The sequence below is a fragment of the Peromyscus leucopus genome, chromosome 5 (assembly GCF_004664715.2).
Source record: "Peromyscus leucopus breed LL Stock chromosome 5, UCI_PerLeu_2.1, whole genome shotgun sequence".
In the NCBI taxonomy this organism is placed as follows: Eukaryota; Metazoa; Chordata; class Mammalia; order Rodentia; family Cricetidae; genus Peromyscus; species Peromyscus leucopus.
Genome location: NC_051067.1, coordinates 80,317,189 through 80,329,198, shown reverse-complemented (window position 1 = coordinate 80,329,198; position 12,010 = coordinate 80,317,189). Strand labels below are relative to the sequence as shown.

The 12,010-nt window shown below is 47.7% G+C and overlaps 1 long non-coding RNA gene across 1 annotated transcript; it reads right to left on the bottom strand.

The window, feature by feature from the left end:
- Positions 1–1,464: 1,464 nt before the first annotated feature.
- LOC119088061 lies at positions 1,465–10,011 on the bottom strand. Its single transcript, XR_005091641.1, has 3 exons — positions 7,075–10,011; positions 2,497–2,723; positions 1,465–2,052 (listed from the first exon to the last, which is right to left on the bottom strand). It is a non-coding gene; the product is annotated as an uncharacterized LOC119088061 (long non-coding RNA).
- Positions 10,012–12,010: the final 1,999 nt, after the last annotated feature.

Here is a 12,010-nt window from a genome sequence, read left to right as displayed (position 1 = left end):
GTGGCAGCCGCCTTTGACCTTGAACTTGGCCACTGATGTTGCTGGAAGGAGAAAACGACTTGACTGGAGCCTCTGGCCTGAGGAGCAGAAGGCAGGTCCTCAACACCCCTAGATGCAGTCCTCAGCCGCAAGCCTGAGGTGACTGGGTGTGCGCTAGCTCCCTTGTCCTGTCTGACAGACAAGGCTGAAGTGAATGTTCTGTCCTGACTGAACCCCAATCCTCACAGCGAAGGCTCCTCTTTCCTCGGCCACTTCCCTCCCTCTCACATTCTTTCGTATTAAGTTTCATTGACTCATTTTCTGTGCACATGTGTGCACACATGTGGTAGAGTGCTTGCCCTAGCACTCCTGTGGGGGTCAAGGGACATTAGGAGTTGGTGCTCTTCTTCCACAGTGCAGGTCCCGGGGATCAAACTTGGATTGTCGAGCTTGGCAGCAAATGCCTTTCCCTGCCTCCTCAAGCTCCTCTCTTAGGATCTGTTTTTGGTGTAACCCAAATCATGGCTCTGACATTTCTCTTCTAAGTCCTGCTATGTGCGCTAGCACTGGAACCAGGGCCTTTTCCATGCTCCAGCCTGAACCTGAATGCACCCAGTCCCAACTGCTGCTTTTTTATACCTGTAAACTTAACTTTGCTGTTCCAACGAATACTTGGGGTGTATCATGGGTCAAGATGCCGCGATATTTATCAAGCCCCCTCTTCTCAAACACAACTAGAGGTGTGCCCTTTGGCACCCAATGGCTTTCAAGGACCGGAAGCCACTTGGTGAGCCAAGCAAAAGACACCAACGGTCAGCTCTCTGAAGGCAGTTCAAACCCTTCCGTAAAGTGTCTCACCAGGTGAATGCAAAAGGCAGTGTGAGGCCACCTTGCAGCCACAGAGTCATGTGTAACCACTGAGACAGGTGAACCATAGTTAATGCTGGGCATGGCATTTTCAAATCAGGCAGGCAGGGCAGAAGAGCACACTGGCAGGCTGAAGGTCTAGGAATGTCGAGCCATGGTCCCAGTGGTTGATATGGGGATCTCTGTATCTAACATTATCCTGGCACTCTTGGAAGCAGAAAAGAAAATGCCTCTGGGGCTCACCCTGCTTCCACTAAAGTTTGAGAGATAGCCCTGTGGGTAGCAAAGAAGGCATGGTGATTTCTTCTGGTTATCATCAGGGGAGGGGGCCGTTAGGCTCCAAGCAACAGACTGTCATCTGTGGACAGCAGTCTTTTCTGGGAGATGACACCAATGCTTAGAACCCAATACTGCCTCTGATTCTGTGCTGTCATTGCCGGAATCCACACTCCTCAGTGGTTCTGAGGATGTCACCATCTTCCCAGGCTGAATTCTGACACCCCTGGGCCCCTCCCCCACATTAGCTTGCTATCTGAATGTGACTAGAAGGCTAGAGAGACTCCCAGTGATCAATGACAGCTCCAATGACAGCACCCAGACAGGCCGTGCACTCGCGGCTCCTTGATATAAAAGGTGTTTTATTTCTCATCCCTTTATTTTTGTCACTGAAAGAATGCTTCCCGTGTGTGGATTAATTAAAGTGTAAACATTAAATATTGATTGATGCATTATCAGCATGGAGCAGTAGCCTCCCGACAGATTGATTCCTGCCGTGATTTATTGTCATATTCGGGAGAGTCATCACACTTGGTAACCAAGGGGGACCACCTGCCTCCCACACCATGCCGTCTCCATTCCTTTCTCTTTTTCTCCCCAGTACCTCCTCTTATTCTTCCAGGTGACATCTGAGTTCCAGTAAGTAAAACATCTTCATCCCACTGTCGAGGAAAAAAGCCTGTGGCCCGACATTTGCTTTGTGTGTCTGTATGCCTGTGTATGTCTCCCAGGCAATTATCAAATCAATTGACGAGCTGAAGGCAAAAATGGACAAATCTGTGATCTTCTATAGGGGATTTCTGGTTAGCAGAACTCGTCCCTACAGCGCTGTGCAGAGTTGGGTCCTGAGTACGTTGCAGGTGTGCAGAGAAGAAAATAATACAAGGGAAAGAAAGCTCCAGTTGTGTGTCTTCTTGCTGCTCTGTGGAACTAGACAGGGGAGGACAACAGAACAATTCATAGTTAGGACAGGCTCTAAGTCTCTAAAGGGAGGAATCAGCAGACGGCGCTTTACCAGGCTGAAAACTGCTGTTTTTATAGGTCAAGAAATGATCAAATATTGACAGTTTCATGGGACTCAAAATTATATACTTGAGCTCCCTTCTGAAGTGGGGTATCATGGTTTCTGCCCATTTTGTTTTCAATATGAAAAATGGCATAAAAGGCTGATAATAGGTTGGCACAAAAGGCCAATCATAGGTCATTCCGGTATAGCTTGCGTTTGCATAAACCTTTACTAATTTCCTATGAAAAACCCCACCCCAACCTGTGAGGTACCCATTACCATTTTATCAAAAACCTAACCAACCAAACTGAACCAAACAAGACTTCAAGTGGCCAGCAAGTCAGGGGAGCCTCCATCTGAGCACCTACCTTCAGAGCAAAGCCCTGGACACTCAGGGCCTGATGCATAGTTGATGGTGGTCTGGACCAGCAGCCTCGAGTAAGCTGAAGTCTCGGCCTTAAAGTCTTCCCGTGTCCTAGGTATTTCTCCTTGGCAGTAGGGAAGGCCACACCAGTACCCTGACCAAAGATGACGCCACAGAAGAGGGTTTGGCCTTCTCTCTGAATTGCTCTAAACAGGATCCCAGAGTCAGGACCTGTTGAGAGAGAGGAACAGAGGAAGTCTCGGCTCCAGCCAGGGCTAAGGGGCTCTACTCACCACCTCAGAAGAGATATTCTGGTCTCTACTGGTTATCAGAATCACTACCCCCAAACAGGCAGAGGAGAAAGCCAGCTCTTTGCCTCCTTTGCCTTTTCTGCTTGTGACTTAGGATCCTGCCTGTCACACACGAGGCTCCAGGTCCCATCAGTTGCTACCATCTCATACAGGTCAGATCACCCAGGGTCTTCCTTTCTTTTCCTGTTGCTGAGATAAAATGTCCTGACGAAAGCAAGTTGGGGGAGGAAGGGTTTGTTCTGGCTCACAGTTCAAGGACACTCAGTCCAGCACAATCAGAAAAACAGAACAGTGGCTATTCATGCTCGGCTGCCTTCTTTTTTTATACAGTCTGGGATCCTAGCTTAGGAATGGTGCACCCGTAGTGGGTGGGTCTTCCTACATCGGTTAGCCTAATCAAGGTAATCCCCCTCAGAGACCCAGCTCCTAGAGGATTCTAGATTTCATCGAGATGACACTTGAGATTAACCATCATACCCAGAAAGGACCAGAACGAGCCCTGCTCTCTCTCGGACCACCTCCTCAAGCCACACCCTCTGTCTTCTTCCACTGACGCTTTCCCAGAATGCCCTAGATAAAGTAAAGCATGATTAGCTACTCTTGAGTGGCCATGTCTTTAACAAGATTTTATCTTCTGCAGGGTGGCAGCTATTGACTAGTAGAAAATGTGCTAGTTAGTGACGACATTCAGAAAGTACCCTGCTAGAAATATACCTCACTGTCGTGACCTAGCTACGAAAAAAGTTTGGGTGAAGTTTGTCTTTCTTCTCTGTGTGTGTGCATGTGTGCATGTGTGTGCATGTGTGCATGTGTGTGTGCATGTGTGCATGTCTGGGAGGTGGGCACTAGTGTTTGTTCTCTGGCCTCTTGAGTGGAATGTTCGGTTCATCTTCTTTTCAGAGCCCTGTTTGGTGAGCTCACGGAGGCTATAAGCTGCCCCCGGGATATTTCTTTAGCCACATTCTGAAGGTGCCAGTATGGGGTATCACTCATTTCCAACTGGTTTTTTTTTTTTTTTTTTAACTTCTCAACCCAAGAGCTAGTTAGAAAGATGGTTTGAAAATTCTAAAAAAGCAGGTCTGTAGCGTATTTTCTAGAAACACTATCTCCTATGAATTCTAAATTCAGCTGAATTTCCTAAAGCTGTCCTTTTTGAATCAGTTTCATAGCTTTTACATTTCAAAGCTACAGTAAACTCAACTGATGTTGTTCTGTTTTGTAAGGCAGAAATGGCATCAACAGCCGACTAGATGAGCGAAGCCCACGGTTTCGTTCAGCCACAGAGCACAGCGGGAACATCTTCAAGCCTCTGGGTTCCTGACAAGATTCATTTTCCCAACAGTATTTTTCTTAATATCTAGCATGGACTAAGGACTGTTCCAGTCACTGTGGAAACAGTAATAGATAAGAGAAACTGAAACCCCTGTTCTCATGGGCGTTGGCTTCTGGAGCTGTCTTTCAGTTAGGTCAAACTTGTGAACACAGGACGTGGGGACAGGAGAGGAGCCTGGGATGCCAACGATCAGATTCTTCAAGGAGTGGCAGCCACCCCCCGCATTGGTGGAGCAGATCTCTGTCTGCAGGAACCCAGGACATTCTGGAAAGCCTTTCCCACCAACTCCTGGGACAGAGCTCAAATAATAGGGAGGGGGAGCCACACACTGCTCCCTTCTAGAGACCTCCAAAGTTCCCTCCCATGACACAAGGCTTTCCTCTCCCCAGATACCCACTAGACCCCTTTTATTCCAGGTAGTGTACTAAGCAGGTCCAGTCAGGATCTCTTTCTACTTTATCCTGACAAGGACATACCCAAGACTAGCATCTCAGGTTCATGGAGTGACTTCATTCCAAGACCTACTGGGGTTAATTCCAGAAGATTTTTGTTTGGTTTTGCTTTTTGCATCAGTAGGAGCATTTGGGGAAGAATCTGGAAGTCACTGGTCTACCATCTTCCTGCTGGTTGAAGGTTTTGTTTTGCTTCAATCTGGGTTCTTCGGGGATTGGGTTCTTGGAGATTGAACAGGAGGCCCTCCTACCACTCAGCTGCAGCCCAGACCTGTATGTGCAAGGCTTCTCTCAACCCTGCCGCCATCATCATAGTCATCCTATTCACCAGGGCATTAAGGGGCAATCATTGGCTAGCTTTGGTGGCACATGTCTGTGGTCCCAGCTCTTGGGAGACTGGAGCAAGGGGATCAAGAGTTCTAGGCCAGCCTAGGCTACAAAGCAACTCTGTCTCAAAAAACAACAAAGAGACACATGATAGAGAATCACCCTCACTGCTCCCACTTTGAGTAGCCAAGAACTGAGACAAATACATTGGCCCCCATTGCATCCTTATATAGGCTAGAGGTGAATAGCAGGGACTCAGGATTAGATCGCCTAGGTTTAGTCCACCAGCTGGGTGAGGGTGGTGATGGACTTGCTCTCTTGTCCAGGACTACATAGGAGCCAAGTACCAATCAGGGCCACACCCAGGTCTACTCCTATGCAAATGTCATATCATCTTGCCTCCCAGAGGCTGGGCGTGAATTTTAAACACAGTCTTTGAGTAAGAAATTGTGACATGTTTGGTGTGACTAGAGTTTTGTAACTCAGACCCATGGATGATAATAAGTGATCCTGAAACTAGGAAGAAATCAGATTTACAAACGCTTAGGGATCTGGGGGTAGGCCTGCTGAGGGGACGGGGTGAGGGAGACTGCAGAGGTTAGGTTTTGTTGCTTCGGAAAATCCCTGCTCATGAGGTCTCAGGACTTGGGCGGAGTGGGGGTCCCAGTAGCATAGCCTGAGACAGGAAGCTGAGTGCCTGGAAGTAGTTGAGGTCAGGATTAAGAGAGAGGGCAACAAGAGAGAATGGAGAGAGAGCCAAGCGAAGCTGTGATCTTCAGTATAGCCTAAGCCTGGCCTGACGGAAATGAAGATCTCCGAAAGTGCCCCTTGGATCACCTCTCCAGCGGGGTCCAGCTGTGCACTGTGGGCCACTTTGGGACTGTGGGTCTAATTCTCAAAGGGAGGTGGCATCTGAGCCTCTTGGAGCTGCTGAGGAGTAAGTGCCTTGATCCTTGACCCAGCAAAGGGTTCTGGACCAGGCTTCCGTATTAATATACACACAGAACTCTGGTGTGAAGGTGAGTTCCATCTGCAGCATGCCAGTGCCTAGCCACTAACCCTGCCATTGCTGGTTTCTGGTGATATTCAGACCATCTCTTTTAGGTAGCGCTCCATCCCTTAGCTGTTGGCATCCAGTGTGTCCCTCATTGCATTGCACACCGCTGTGGTCACACTGCTGTGGTCACACTGCTGTGGTCACACTGCTGCTCAGCAGTTTCCTGGTGAGAAGCCCTTATAGGAATGACCAGCAAATATCTCATTCACTTTACATCAGTCTGTCTATCAGCGCTCTCCTAGCCTGACAGCCTGTGAACACGCTGGGTGATTTGAGGCCTCATCTTCAAAGGTTGGCTCATCTTTACTCTCAATTCCACCTCAATAAGAGAACTCAGTTTCCATCCCATGAAAGAGTATTCAAGTGACCCTCAGACTGCTGCACTCTTACAGAAACCACACACACACACACACACACACACACACACACACACACACACACACACACACTCGCCACCTCATTTCTGACCTGGGAAGACAGAGTGGAGACAACAGCATCCCGAGCTCTGCTTCTAGTGAGTTCTAAAGTACCATCCAAATGGCTCAAGGATGGTCTTGGCCACAGATGTGGGAACGTGGGCGCTTCACTCATGCAGATAATACTGACATCACCCTGGGACAGTGGTTCCTGCATCTCAGGAGGAACATCTCTGACATCCTCCATGTCACTTCCCTGGGGATATATTTCAGACTAACGCACAGCGAGTCAAAGTGCAACTGCATTTATTAAAAGGTTCCTGGGAGGCAGGGGAGCAGACACTGCCATCCCACATGGGAGCCAAGGCCCCTTTAACACCCACATTAATTCAGAGACAAAGAGACATAAGGAAGGCATGCCTGTGTGGTCAAGGACCCCAGAGTCCTGTCAGGGCGGGGGTCGGGGAGAGAGTGCAGAGTCCTTTGTCTAGAAGGCCAGTGGAGCTGTGTGGAACAAGCCCTATGAAAAGCCACAGCATTGGTAAATGCTGCTCCCTTTTTGACTGGGAGCAAGGGATTATCATCTACAAGGAAGAGCATTAGATATTCTGTTTAATAGACACCTCCCCAGCCAGGCAAACACCATATTCCCACCACCCAGACTTGGATCTATTGTATAAGTTTACCTGGCGTTCCAAAAATGTGGGTCTGGAAGAAAAGCCTTCATCACTTCTTCTGACGAAGTAGTTTTCCCATTTTTTAAAACAACAAGTACAAACATGACTCCCTCATGCTGGTATATTAGTTCGTAAAATTAGACATGAGGAGTTTATAAAAGTTTGAAAGAAACAGTTTTTAAGTTTGCTAAACGCTCACCATTCAAATCAGACTTTTTTTTTTTTAAATAATCCCTTTAAGTTAAATATCTTTGGTAATAAAGGCAAATTAGAGAACAATAAATTATAACTTCTAGGCTGACCGGTGACTGATTGTAGATATTATAATTAAGTCTGGTTTCCTACACAAGGCATTTATCTTAATAATCATCCCATCCATTAGCATATCTTAAAGGGGTTTCACAAAGCAGGCCGTGGCACTTGTAGAGACAACTGAACTCCTCCCTCGGCTATGAAAGGCTATGAAATCAAGAGGTGAAATTACCTTAAAAATAAGTTTGGGTTAAATATAAGTTGAGAAACTCAGATTATAGTTACAAAAGCCTAACTTAAAAATATTTATCCCAAATACCTGCTCCGACCAGCAGCAGCACGAAGAGACTTCACTTCCCCAAAATCTATCATTTCCACCAATCTGTTCGAAACTGCTGTCACCCTGCCAGACTTGTACTGTATCATGGAGAGCGCAGCTAGAGCCGGAACTTGACAGAGGGACTCGGGTGTTTCTCAAAGTCCTGACAACTACAAGAAGGACCAACGGTTGACAGTGGCAGCGGCGAGAGTGAAAGAAGCAATTTTCTTGTCCCTGCTCATTTTAAAAGTGGATGACTTCTCTGGCCGACACCAGCCGAGTTCTTGGGGTTATGTACAAGGCAGAGGGAGCCTGTGGTGTGCCTGCTTTCTCTGGGACACGGTTCTGCCAGCTGGCCGTAGAGTCCATTTCTTCGAATAGCAGGGGAGGTCAGGGTTGCTTTGAAAGCTTGTATGAGAAGGCCCAAGGAGTTGCCTACAGCATCTTCATGCTACAAAGCCCTCAGGAGCCTCCTCTTCTGGGGAGACTCCAGGGCGAGCAGTTAAGCCTTTCGATACAGCTGGTGATACAGTTCTGGCAATTGTCCAAGGCGCATGGGCAAGCCATACCAAAAAAGGCACTAGGAAGGTCAGACTGCAATAGAGCATGCCCTGATTTTATCCGGGAGATTGATGCACAAATCACCTTGATTTCGATTTGGCACAGGGTTATAAAACGCACTTGCAATCACCGATAGCGCCTAAGATCAGGCCCACGCATGGGACACTGTATTTTATATCCCAGGTAGAGTTTTCCCTAATACAACCATAAATCAGTCCAGAGAGCAGAGACTCGGTCGGTCCGTGTTAACAGGCAGGGAGCATTACCAGAGAAACAGTCTTGAAACCTGGGGCAAGCTTAAAACTTTGTATCAAACCTACCCAGATGCGCCCTTCAGGAGACTGCCCACAGTAGGAGGAGGTCAGAGGAGCATGGACCTTAAGACCAGCCAGGAAGAAGGCAGCACAAGCGGGCCAAGCATGCGCAGAAATCCCTGAGTCTTAGGCAGAGACACAAAATCTTGACGGGAGAAAAGGAAGCGCTACAGATACTAAGCAAAATGACCCACACGCACATATTTAAAAACACACATTGAAATGTGAGGAAGAGAATAAAAATGTGCCAGCAAGATGGGAGAAAATCTTAGCAGTCCAAAGAGAAAACCAATTTGCAAAATAACTCCTCTCAGCAGCAGCAGCAGCAGCAGCTGGAGGAGGAGGATGTTCCTACGTGTCTCTTTGACAGGCTCCCACAGAATATTTTCATCAGATTCATATACTCCAGGAAAATAAATACTGCGATTTCTCTTCTTCAACCCTCAGGCATGGGCTTTATAAACCATTTCCTAATGAATCCAAAATGGGAGCTCCTACTGATCTAGGAGTGTCCACCTCAGGATCAGAAAAAAAAAGGGAGGGGAGGGGTGCCTGGTCTTCTTCTGGGCATGCAGGTTTCAGCTGAGCCCCAGATTCTACCAAGGAAAACTGCTTTCCAGACCTTCCCCTCCTCAGACTATTGACCCCCACCACCCATGAACATCCAAGCCAGCGAGCTCCTTTGCTGGCTGGCTCCAAAGCAAAGCATGAAAACGATAGGGATCAGAACATTTAGTGGGACTCCAGAGAGACAGAAGGTAGAGGTGGAAGGTGTTACCATTGGTGTTATTTCTCCACATGTCATCTAAGGCTTCTCCTTAACCTAGAGCCAGTAAGAAAACCATCCCTCTGCTGGGGGCTGGTACAGATTCCTTCCCAAAGAAGACAGACGCCAATAGACAAAGCTTCCTTCAGCTTGAAGACAAGCCACTTCTAGCCAAAGGTTCATTTAACCATTTGTAGACTCCCAAGTTCCTGTTCCTGAACATCACATAAGAACATGGGGGCTGCAGTTGAAGAAAGGAGAGAAGCCCAGGCCCCTTACCTGAGTGTGAGCGAGCCTGGGGATACAGTGAAATGGGCCAAGCTGTGGGGATTCTTGTTCCAGACCCCCATTCTATGATTTACCTTTTCCTTTAGAGTGGAAAAACATACATCACTTTTTTTTTTTTAAACCATCCTTTCTCTAACCATACTTTATTGAGTAGGAAAGTTAACTTTGTAAGTGAAAATCAGGCCTGTGCTCAGAGGAGGAAAGGCATGCTGGGAGTGCACAGGGGAGGTTAGTTTTCTGTTATCTGGTTCCTTGTATCTAAATTAAGCTGCCTAGCAGTTTTCTACTATGTGAAACATAAACACAAAACAAAAAAAGATAAGTCCAAAAGGAAGTTTCCAGCTGCCTTTGCCCTAGGTCAGATGTCAATTTGAAGTAACATAAAAATAGAAACAGAGCCAGGCCTCGGTGGCACAAACCTGTAATCCCAGCACTTGGAAGGCAGAGGCAAGTGGATCTCTGAGTGCGAGGCCAGCTGCTCTACAAAGTGAGTTCTAGGACAGCCAGGACTGTTGCACAGAGAAACATTGTCTCAAAAAATCCAAACCAAGCAACCAAACAAACAAAAAAATAGAAACAAAGTAGAAAGTAATACTCCTTCCAAAAGGCGGGGCAGCTGGGGAATTAGAGGCTGAGCGGGTCTCAGAGAGACCAGACTTTCCCAGCTGACCTTTTGCGTTTAGTGTGTACAGGAATTTTGCCCTTTGGAAGGGTGTTCTCACCAGCACTGCGATGACAGAGTGAATGAGCAGACGGTCCCTCCCTTCTGTTCCCTGGACAGTGCCTGCCTGCAAAAGAATACTGAGGGGATGCGCAGGAGCTGCTGGGTTGAGCAGGTCCAGATGGATCCGGCCTGGTCTGTCTGTCTCCTGCCTTCTATCTCCCAGGAAGCTGGAAAGCCATGTGGTTCCAGCCAAAAAGCTGGCCCTTTTGTAAAACGCGTAGTCTGGAGCTAGAGAAGGAAGGTGTCCAGGCAGAGGGTGGCAGTGGCAGCCACTGTCCCTGGACACTCCCAACACAGGAGTTCTACAGGAGTCCTTCCCTTTGTCCTCTTCAACGTGATCCCTTGATCAAACCCTAGCTCTCCGCCATCACTGTGGGTCTTGAAAGGGAATCTCCCTCAGCTTCCTCACTGGAGAAGGCAGGACAATATTATGGGCACGGTAACATACTGTTGGCCTGCCTGGACACTCAGTAGGCTCCGCCTCTCTGTGAGAGGGGGTGGTGCTGGGCTGTATTGCTGGATATTTGATCACACTGTGTGAAGATGTGTCTATCCTTCCTCACCTGCCTACGGCACCTTGTTATTGGTTTAATAAAGAGCTGAATGGCCAATAGCTAGGCAGGAGAGGATAGACGGGACTTCCAGACAGAGCTAGAAACTCTGGGAAGAATCTGAGAGGCAAGAAATTTGCCCTCCAGATAAGGAGGAAGTGGGATGTAAGGCACCGAGGACAGGTAAGGAGCAGTATGTAGTATGTAGATGAATAGAAACAGGTTAATTTAAGGTTTAAGAGCTAGTTGGGAACAAGCCTAGGATAAGGCCAAGCTTTCGTACTTAATAAGAAATCTCTGTGTCATTATTTGGGAGCTAGTGCTCCAAAGAAAGGCCAACCACAGGGATGCCTCCATCCACAGCTCAGCCCACAAAGGGGGCTAGAAGCCGTCCCCATGGGGGACACTAATGAAACAGTGCTGTGAAAACCTTGGGCCCAGCGCCTGGACACAGCCAAGCCCAAATGTAAAGGGACTTTGCTTGAATATTTGGACTGAATCAAAACTGCCCTTCAAAGCTGGAGTGTAACTAGGTGATAGAGTGGTTGCCTTGAATGCACCAGGGTCTAGGTTCCATGCCCAGATCTACAAGGGGTGTGGTTCTTCTGTTGGTGAATACTTCTCAATCCTGACACTCTAGAGCAGAGTTTCTCAACCTTTCAGTGTGACCCTTTAATACAGTTCCTCATGGTGTGGTGACCCCCCCTCCATAAAATTATTTTCACTGCTACTTCATAACTGCAATTTTGCTACCATTCTGTTTGTTTGTTTGTTTGTTTGTTTGTTTTTCGAGACAGGGTTTCTCTGCGTAGCTTTGCGCCTTTCCTGGAGCTCACTTGGTAGCCCAGGCTGGCCTCGAACTCACAGAGATCTGCCTGGCTCTGCCTCCCGAGTGCTGGGATTATAGGCATGCGCCACCACCGCCCGGCCCATTCTGAATTGCAATGTAAATATTTTTGAAGATAGTGGGTATAGGGGTCTCGACCTTCAAGTTTAGAACCACTGCTCTAGTGGAGGGCTACCTGAGTTACTGAATGAGTTCAAGGCCAGCCTGGACAAACTAGTAAGATCTTGTCTCTCTCAAAATAAAAAGTAAAAAGAGGGCTGGGGGTATAACTCAGTGGTAAAGTGCTTACCTGGTATGAACAAGACCCTAGGTTCAGTCCCCAG